Source organism: Anabrus simplex, chromosome 8 (assembly GCF_040414725.1).
Source record: "Anabrus simplex isolate iqAnaSimp1 chromosome 8, ASM4041472v1, whole genome shotgun sequence".
Classification (NCBI taxonomy): Eukaryota; Metazoa; Arthropoda; class Insecta; order Orthoptera; family Tettigoniidae; genus Anabrus; species Anabrus simplex.
The window spans coordinates 172308645-172319311 of NC_090272.1; the positions used below are offsets into that span (position 1 = coordinate 172308645).

Genomic DNA, 10667 nt, shown 5'->3' on the forward strand with positions numbered 1-10667 from the left:
ATTTCATTCTAGGGAAGCAAGAGCTAAAGAAATATCTTAAATCGGTAAAAGTATATTCTGGTTTTGATGTTAATAGTGATTACAACCCAATAGTAAGGGTAAGGGTAAGGGTGTATTCTGCCCGAAAGCAGGTCCGAACCTCCGCAGAGGTGTACCTGAGCCGGAGTTTACGTACGGTAGGTTGGCCAGTTCCTTTCCGCTTCACCACTCCCTTACCCGCCACCAACAGCGCTTGGCAACCCATCCAATGTTGCTTAACTTCGGAGATCTCACGGGATCCGGTGTTTCAACACGGCTGCGGCCGTTGGCTACCCAATAGTAATGGACTCTAAAGTGCAACGCTAAAAAAAATCTAGAAGGAGTGGAGAAAATTACTACGTTGTGAAGTCCGGCTTCACGGCTAAATGGTTAGCGTGCTGGCCTTTGGTAACAGGGGTCCCGGGTTCGATTCCCGGTAGGGTCTGGAAATTTAACCTGATGGGTTTATTCCCCTGGCATGGAGACTGGGTGTATGTGTCGTCTTCATCATCATTTCATCCTCATCACGACGCACCGGTCGCCTACGGGCGTCAAATCAAAAGACCTGCAAATGCCCAGCCGAAGTCCTCGGACACATCGCGGCACGAAGTTATGCGCCATTTCATAACTTGTGAAGTAAGAGCTCAAGTAGGAAATGTTTCGCAGGGAAATAGAAAATAAATAAATCTCAGTCCATAGATGTAGAATTCACTTGGAACTACAGTACATAAAAGCTAGTCTAATTCAAGTCCAGGAAAATAACATTGGGCATATCAGCAACAATAACAAAAGACAAACCTGGATGACTAATGAAATCCTGAAGTTTATGAATGAGCTATAGAAAATAATATCCTCAATCGGTGAAAAAAAAAAAATACTAACCGAGCATAAAGACATACATCTACGTACAAAGTGTAGAGTCCGCCTCTGTGGTGTAGTGGTTAGCGTGATTAGCTGCCACCCCCGGAGGCCCGGGTTCGATTCCCGGCTCTGCCACGAAATTTAAAAAGTGGTACGAGGGCTGGAACGGGGTCCACTCAGCCTCGGGAGGTCAACTGAGTAGAGGTGGGTTCGATTCCCACCTCAGCCATCCTGGAAGTGGTTTTCCGTGGTTTCCCACTTCTCCTCCAGGCGAATGCCGGGATGGTACCTAAATTAAGGCCATGGCCGCTTCCTTCCCTCTTCCTTGCCTGTCCCATCCAATCTTCCCATCCCTCCACAAGGCCCCTGTTCAGCATAGCAGGTGAGGCCGCCTGGGCGAGGTACTGGTCATACTCCCCAGTTGTATCCCCCAGGGTCTGAAGCTCCAGGACACTGCCCTTGAGGCGGTAGAGGTGGGATCCCTCGCTAAGTCCGAGGGAAAAAACCGAATCTGGAGGGTAAACAGATGATGATGATGATGACAAAGTGTAGATAATTTTAGGGAAGTATTGAGAAATATCCCGGCATTTGCCTGGAGGAAAAGCGGGACACCACGGGAAACACCTTCGAAGATGTTTGAGGTGGGAATCAGTTGATCTCCCGAGGCTGAACGGACCCTGTTCCAGCCCTCGTATCACTTTTCAGATTTCGTGGTAGAGCCTGGAATTGAACCCGGGTCGCCAGGGGTGACAGGTAACCACACCACACTACACCACAGAGGCGGGCATTATTATTATTATTATTATTATTATTATTATTATTACTATTATTATTATTATTATCATCATCATCATCCTCATCATCTGTTTACCCTCCAGGTTCGGCTGTTCCCTCGGACTCAGCGAGGGATCCCACCTCTACCGCCTCAAAGGCAGTGTCCTGGAGCTTCAGACTCTTGGTCGGGGGATACAACTGGGGAGGATGACCAGTACCTCGCCCAATCGGCCTCACCTGCTATGCTGAACAGGGGCCTTGTGGAGGGATGGGAAGATTGGAAGGTATAGACAAGGAAGAGGGAAGGAAGCGGCCGTGGCCTTAAGTTAGGTACCATCCCGGCATTCGTCTGGAGGAGAAGTGGGAAACCACCGAAAACCACTTCGAGGATGGCTGAGGTGGGAATCGAACCCACCTCTACTCAGTTGACCTCCCGAGGCTGAGTGGACCCCGTTCCAGCCCTCGTACCACTTTTCAAATTTTCGTGGCAGAGCCGGGAATCGAACCCGGACCTCCGGGGGTGGCAGCTAATCACGCTAACCACTACACCACAGAGGCGGACATTATTATTATTATTATTATTATTATTATTATTATTATTATTATTATTATTAACCGATACAGTGGGCTTCCGTGGTTCAGGCGGCAGCGCGCTGGCCTCTCACTGCTGGGTCCCGTGGTTCAAATCCCGGTCACTCCATGTGACATTTGTACTGGACAAAGCGGAGGCGGGACAGGTTTTTCTCCGGGTAGTCCGGTTTTCCCTGTCATAATTCATTCCAGAAATCCTCTGCAAAATCATTTCATTTCATCGGTCATTCATTAATCATTTCCCCACAGGAGTGTGACAGGCTTCGGCATCCGGCACAATTCCTATCCTCGCCAATAGATGGGGGCTTCACTCATTCCATTCCTGACCCGGTCGAATGACTGGAAACAGGCTGTGGATTTTCTTTTCATTAACCGATACAGCCGTCTATGGGCTACGAAGACTCAACAGCCTTTCATTCCTTTTTTCCTTCAAGGTTTCACTGGGGAGATCGAAGTCCGTTAATGCTGTAACCTTCGCTGTAAAACTCCCTCTGTCCTAGACATCTTCTGTATGTAGTTCAAATTCCGATGTACTTCTTGAAGCCAAGGAGATTGTGACATCCGATTTTCGTGGAGCATGAGAATTTTGCTCACAAGCTTGCCGGTTCCCCATTCTTTTTGATATCTTCATAAAATCTGTCTCGTCATTTTCGTCTTAACTGATATCCCTTAGAACTTTTGAAGAACATCATTTTTTAACTCAGGTGGAATGTGACTCCATCTTCTAGGCCCCAGAATTTCCCTTAATAACTTCCTGTCTTTTTTCTCTGCCTACGAAATTCCCATGCTTGTTATATCTTTGCTGCTTGTGGTCACTCCGACTGACTATTGTGTGCTAGTAACTGTACTACCTGATAGGAGAATTATTTCTCTTTTCACCTGAGATATGGTGATTTGAAAGATCAGTAACATCTTAAATTTGGAAAACCGTCTGACCGAATGATTGAAAGACTGAATAATAATTTGAAAGAAATGGCTTTGACGACTTCGGTAGTAAATGAGTTACAGGTCGGGGATGGAGCTCAGTGGTAGAGCGTTCGCTTTGCATGTGAAAGACCCCGGGTTCGATCCCCGGCATCTCCAAGTCTTTAAAAGCGTTATGCGTAACAGAACGAGCACAAAATACACTTCTCGATAATAAACACACGAAGAATGATATCTAGGCCTTCAAGCATTTCTTATATGAAAGTAGCATTAAATAAAACACCTTCGCAACCTGTACATTTTTCCGTGACTCAGCATAGGACTCGCTTGATTATAGTAATTTACATGGCAATTTGGTCCTCTTCTGTGATGCAGTAGTTAGCGTGATTAGCTGCCACCCCCGGAGGCCCGAGTTCGATTCCCGGCTCTGCCACAAAATTTGAAAAGTGGTGTGAGGGCTGGAACGGGGCACACTAAGCCATCCTCGAAGTGGTTCATATCATTAATTCGTTCGTTGATTCACTTTTTTCATCAAACCTGCTACAAATCAGTGGGATCCATTCAACAATTCCTCACGGCAACCCATCTTAAACTTATGATGGGAGGCAATGTCCCTAATATTTACTGGGAGGTTGCCAAATGTCCGCCTCTGTGGTGTAGTGGTTAGTGTGATTAGCTGCCACCCCCGGAGGCCCGGGTTCGATTCCCGGCTCTGCCACGAAATTTGAAAAGTGGTATGAGGGCTGGAACGGGGTCCACTCAGCCTCGGGAGGTCAACTGTGTAGAGGTGGGTTCGATTCCCACCTCAGCCATCCTGGAAGTGGTTTTCCGTGGTTTCCCACTTCTCCTCCAGGCGAATGCCGGGATGGTACCTAACATAAGGCCACGGCCGCTTCCTTCCCTCTTCCTTGCCTATCCCTTCCAATCTTCCCATCCCTCCACAAGGCCCCTGTTCAGCATAGCAGGTGAGGCCGCCTGGGCGAGGTACTGGTCATTCTCCCCACTTGTATCCCCGACCAAGAGCCTGAAGCTCCAGGACACTGCCCTTGAGGCGGTAGAGGTGGAATCCCTCGCTGTGTCCGAGGGAAAAGCCGACCCTGGAGGGTAAACAGATGATGATGATGAGGTTGCCAAATGGACGCAGTGATTTGATGTGTGGTGTAACGTTAGAGCTTGCAAAGCCTGCAATGCAGGCGGGGCCACGGGTTAAGGGGTCCCCAGACTTCCCCAGAAAAAGTAAATAAATGAATAAATAACTTTATCCGAATGCCACTCTGTATGGGAAAGGTGGCGTTGTCATGTGTTTGTAGAATGGTCCGAAAACGTTTGCTTTTACAGCGGGTATGTAGAGTAATGGCGCTTCTGTGGTGTAGTGGTTAGTGTGGTTAGGTGCCACCCCCGGAGGGCCAGGTTCGATTCCCCGCTCTGCCACGAAATTTGGAAAGTGGTACGAGGGTTGGAACGGGGTCCACTCAGCCTCGGGAGATCAACTGAATAGAGGTGGGTTCGAACCAACTTCAGCATCCTCGAGCCATTCTACCCTGTTGAATTGCCCGACCCAAAGTCACACGCTCGAGGACACTGTCCTTGAGGCGGTAGAAGTGGGATCCCTCGCTGAGCCCGAGGGAGAAACTAACCCTGGAGGGCAACCAGATTAAGAAAGAAAGAAAGAAAGAAAGAAAGAAAAGAAAGATGTAGAGTAATTGTCGGATGGTTACATGTGCCTTTAAATTATTGTTATTGTGTTGATTCTAAAAACAGCTGTCTCTCTTAACACAAACGGCACACTCTTTCACAAATATCTGTGCCAATTTATTACGAATGAGACGGTGAAAATCGGCAAAAATATAAATAAAATTTACAATTATTCCGGTTGCTATTTCTTCCTCAAAACTACATTTTCAAAACTGAAACTTATAAAGTACTACGAACGAAATGTTTTGATCCAAGACGGACGCTGAGAACTCAGTCTCCTCAGCATGGAATGTGTCATCCATCCATATAATTGAAATTGTCAATGCCTTTGAATCCCAGAAAGTACGCTGCATGGTAGACCTACAATTTCTCTGGAATCAAACGTGACTACAGTTAAGTTTTAAAACAATTAAAGAAAAAGATAGAAACGTATATTTCTTTACGTTGTACTTCTTTCACCACAAAATATTTAATTTTAAGAATAAAATCTATTCATAAATGAATAAGTTTGCCTACGTGGTGTAGAGGTTAGTGTGATTAGCTGCCACCTCCGGAGGCCTGAAAAGTAGTACAAGGACAGGAACGGTGTCCACTCAGCCTCGGGAATTCAATGGAGTAGAGGGGGTGTGATTATCGCCTCAGCGATCCTCGAAGTGATTTTCCGTTTTTTCCCCCACTTCTTCTCCAGACAAATGCCGGGATGGTACCTAACCTGAGGCGACGGCAGCTTCCTTCCCTCTTCCTTGCCTATCCCTTCCAACCTCCCCCCCCCCCACAAGGGTCTTGTTTAGCATAGCAGGTAAGGACGCCTGGGTTAGTTACTGGTCCTCCACTCCAGTTGTATCCCTGACCAAATGTCTCACTCTTCAGGACGCTGCCTTTGAGGTGGTAGAGGTAGGATCCCTCGCTGCATCCGGCGGAAAATCTAACCCTGGAAATGAAATGAAAAATGAAATAAATTAAGTTTTGTACTCTTATGATAAGTCCTTTGTACGAACGTATATATTAAATGGATATAGATTGCATTGACGTATGTGCTGTAGTTAAATTTATATGTGTTATTGATAAGTTTTTATACATTAGCCCACCTGGTGGCCATGATCGCTAAGGCGTTGAAATCTAAACGGTCTGACACCGAGGTTAGCGGGTTTGAGTCCCGTTGGTCTAAAAATTTCACCATCAGAATGTCGGCCGGCAGGGTACGGGAGGTAGTGGTATACTTTCTAATCACTATATTGCGTGCCAAAAACCTGAATTAAATTCCAAACCTCTCCGCAGTGCTCATATGGAGTGAGAACATATGACGCTGTAGATGGTGATTCGTTCGTCGGACGGTGACGTTAAGCCTTGAGCAGACTCCTTGGTGCCATTCGAGAGGAGTAGGCTATGTGGCTCCCTCTCTCTTCCTACTATCATGTATCACGTCATTCATTTCATATCGTTAACTGCTCTGATGAGGCTGACGTCAGGAAGGGCATCACCTCATACCCGACCCCGTAAAGCAATGGAACGAAGGTTTGACAAACAACATTGATAGGTATTATACAATTTCTCTGAGTGGGCCAATTTTGTTTCCTACAGGTGGGTCTGTAACGTATTCGTTACGCCTCTCGATTTGATTATGAGAGAACGGTTGTAAACAATAGGAATGTTTATTGGTATGGTAAGGAAGAAGCTACATCTTGCGTTGTGGTTATGATAAGACAAGAGGTAAGGAAAGGCTGAAGAAATATAGTTGGAAGTGTTTGAGAAATGTTTGTGTAGAAGAGGGACTGTCGCACTCGAAACCATGACAACTCGTTATTATGGTGCTAAATGAGCGTTATATCGTAGATTATAGATATATCTTATGCAGCTGCTCAGAGACCGGTCCAGTTTCTTGTTACTGTTTTGTATTATTTCAGTCAACACAGTGTCACAGTAGTCAAGGAGAGCTGTTATCAGGGAGTGAATTAGTTGTACTTGTAGTCGAACCGAGAATATATTTGAGAATCGTTTCATTGGCTACGAGCATGTATGAATTTTATTACAGTAATTATTAGTATTGAATTAATTATTAGTATTGAATACAATTTAGAATAACAGGTGGTTGTGGTGGTAGTGGTGGTGATTATTGTTTTAAGAGGAAGTACAACTTGGCAACCATCCTCTTTAGGATCACAGTCATAATAACTTCAGTCAGTGAAGTAAGGTAGTGTACCATTACACTATTCCAAAAGTGAACTTTCAGTCAAGTCAGAGTAAACGCGATTACCGGCAACGAGATTAAGTAGATTGAATAATTTCTTTGTATGTCACAGAAGTCTAGATTAACATAATATCGAAAGATATATAATCATGATGGCAGTGTAAAGACAAACACATGAGATTTGGATTGTTGAGAAGACCCAACACTGAGAAAAATATGACAAATTCATTGGCAATCCCAGCATACGGACATATCGGAGATAAGAGGCAAAATTATTCCGGTAAAAACTTCGTAAAAGAAGAGAATTGAACAAAGCAAGCATATTAACCATTTTGATCCATTGAGTTATCTCAAAAACAAGGCAAAATATAAATAGAAAACGCGTAAATCCATCTTAAATACGTAACAAGACTGAAGGCCATCCAGCTATAAAACGCCAATTAAAATCAAACGACCAAAGAAGAAAGGCTAAACTAACGCGTTAATCTTGCCAAAACTTGTGAAACAGGTCAGTTTAATATAAATTTCGTGATAACTGCCGTCATATTGAAGGGCAGAGCATACAAATTAGAGACCAACCCAAGAAATTTATAAAGAAAAATAGTTGGTCAGGTTCGAGCACCATAGCGGTCAGCCAGAGGAGGTTAATCTAGAAAAGATTAACAAATACAAACCCACTATCCCTTACTACAAATCTAAATACCACCTTCAGGAAATTGAAATAATAGGGATAATGGTCGGAGCTCGCGGTACCATACCTCGTCACTTCGTCGCCACATGGAAGAGCTTCCAACTCCCAATGAAGCTCATCCCGGAAATCGCGACTCTCGTCCTCCGAGCCTCCATCAAGATCATGAGGCACCACCTCTACAGCTAATTTTGATTTTTTTTATTAATACATATGTACATAAAATCGATATGTTTTACCTTGTTCTTAGCGGCAGCCTGTAAATACAGGAGGTCTTTCCAAAATAAATGGAAATTATATATATATATGTATTCTAATTTCATAATCGAGCATCTCAAGCTGGTATCCCACTAGGAAGATGGTCGACAGGCTACCCGAGGTTACCTGAGCCGAACCAAGACGAGCCCGAATAGCAGAGAACGCCTGCTTAGCCAGCCACCAACCATGAGGATCGCTCCCAGCTGAAGAAAATGAACCAGACCTAGGTCATTCCAGGAGCGAATGGAAAAAAGATAAGTTTCTTGTATTAAAATACATAATTTGGTAGATAATATTTGTGTAGACCATGTATAGTCAAGTGTTGTAGTGGTGCCGTTTTAGATCTAAAAAATAACCTACAAAAAGATTCTCGCGATTGATTTCAGTATAGATTGATGTAAAAGGAGTTAGGTAGTCATCCACGAAAATAAGAAAATTGCAGTTAATTAAAAAGAAATATATGATCCAAGAAACGTTATGCCATAGCTGAAGACGAAGTTCTTATAAGAAGACTATGTTTTGAGATTGTTGTGTAATACCATTACACGCAGGAACATATTTAAGGAAGTCTTACAATTGGTTTGCACTGAATTTAATGTTAGAAACACTTCTTTATACAGCTCACATCACTTTACCAAAACATAGCGCCCATTACTCGCTTCCATTGTTTTTTTGTTTTTTGTTTTTTTTTGTCCAGCATGTGGCACTGCCAGCAAATGGCCGACAGTATTGACAGCAAAGCCTGATGCAACAGAGATTATATAGATTCCAAGTAGTAATATAAAAGGAATGTAGATGATATATTCTGAGAATGCACAGAGGTAATACGTTGTTATTGTAAGATGTCATGAGAGGTAGAAACGTCATCAGACAGGATAAATGGTATTACGAATTAAGAAGATGTTAACCCTATGTTAATAGTAGACTATATGAGAATAATATTAATTGTGCGTCGAGGGCAGTCGTTATTATGAAACGTTGAGGTTAATAAGAATAAATATGAGTTGAAATGGATAATTTATGAAGGCATAAGGTTGTTATAGGAAAGAAATGAAAGATGAATTCAATGAAAGGGTATACTACGATGAAATGAAAAAAGAGATGGAAGGTTTAGAGTAATGTACGTAACGATTGACGCAAACTAGGATCGCAAGTGCTACTAATAGAGTAATATTGTATGATATCAAGAATCCATGCATTATAGTAATGGCAACGTATAGTTTTAACCTTCATGAAGTAGGATGAGAGGTCGTGGTCATCTAAGCGTATCCCTACGAAAGCAAATGTTATTGTACTTGGATATGTTAAGTAGAAATTCTGTTAAATAGCTACATTCTTTTAAATGAATCATGGCATCATTGGATTATTATAGAGGATCATTGCTACTGCATATAAGAATACGTACGGGATTGATATCGTATTATGACTTCAAGTATGAGTTTTCCCTAACGTTAGTTATTTCACGCGAGATATGATAGTTCTAATATAATTATTTAAGGTTTAATTTATGTCAAACCAGACTTTATGGTAACTTTACTTTGAACAGGAATGGTAATTTTATGACATAATTATGAATGATAGGATAGTATTGAACCCGACAGGGCCATGTTCCAAGGACCTTTGGTTGATATTGATCTTCGTAATTACGCACGCAATGCTATTTAAGGGAAAGAATGCTGAAACTGATTAATATTCATATCATTAATAGAGGCCATACCGAAACTAATTAATATTCATACCATTGAGATAGATAAATTGTGTCTTTTAAAAATTATTCTACGAGATTTCTTTGTCTGCAACTTACTGCGCAGTATTGTCCTTTGTGTGGCGGGGGCCCGCAAAGGAAGCCAAGCCAACTTAGACCCGGGAGGGGTTATGAATGGGGATTCCCCGTGACATCACTCGAGAGAAGACATCCCTCCTCAAGACTCACAGAATGAGGGGAAACCAACTTTTTCGAAACGAAATATAGGAGCCATCTTGGACTCGGACTAGCCAACTTAATTACCTACGATCCAGTAAAGTAATGAAACTCAAATGATGGAGTCGTCTCCCGATTCAAAAGGGATAAATGTCGCTGGGACATTTATTTAGAGTGTTTAATGTCCTCTTCCTTGATAACTTTCAGAAGAAGAAAGAATACTGTGTGGTTTCTGCGTGGAAAAGTACTGGGCCATCTGTTTATTCTCACGACACCTCCTCGAGAAAGGGAGTTCACCACGCAGGGTGGGGGAAGCAGGACAGATTTTAATTAATTTAAGGAGATTCACCGAAGGATAATTGAGTGGTTATGTCTCGATCGCATCAACTAAATACTGGTCACCGATTAACCGTACTATTATACCTCGAGTACGCCGGGAATAGGCGCTACGCAAATTAGTGGAAGGGGTATCGCTCCCTTGTAAAAACTATTGCAGTAAGGAACGAGCGTCATTCGGGGTTAGCGGCTCATCGACGGCGAAGCTATGCTCGGTAAAGCCCTCGTTAGTTCTTTGTTCAAGTGAAGTTAACTCCCATTTTAAGTGAAATAATACAATTAGCATAAACAGTGTGTAGTTTTGATCTCTGTGACGCCAGTGTTAGCTTTTTAGAAAACCGTGATGTGTAAAGTAATATTATTATCATTACTATAGTATAATAATCTTACGTAGCAGCATACTGAATAGCGGC

At 43.0% G+C, this 10667-nt stretch overlaps 1 non-coding gene across 1 annotated transcript; it reads left to right on the forward strand.

Annotated features, from left to right (window-relative positions):
• Positions 1-3255: 3255 nt before the first annotated feature.
• Positions 3256-3327, forward strand: TRNAA-UGC (transfer RNA alanine (anticodon UGC)). The gene has a single exon. It is a non-coding gene; the product is annotated as a tRNA-Ala (tRNA).
• Positions 3328-10667: the final 7340 nt, after the last annotated feature.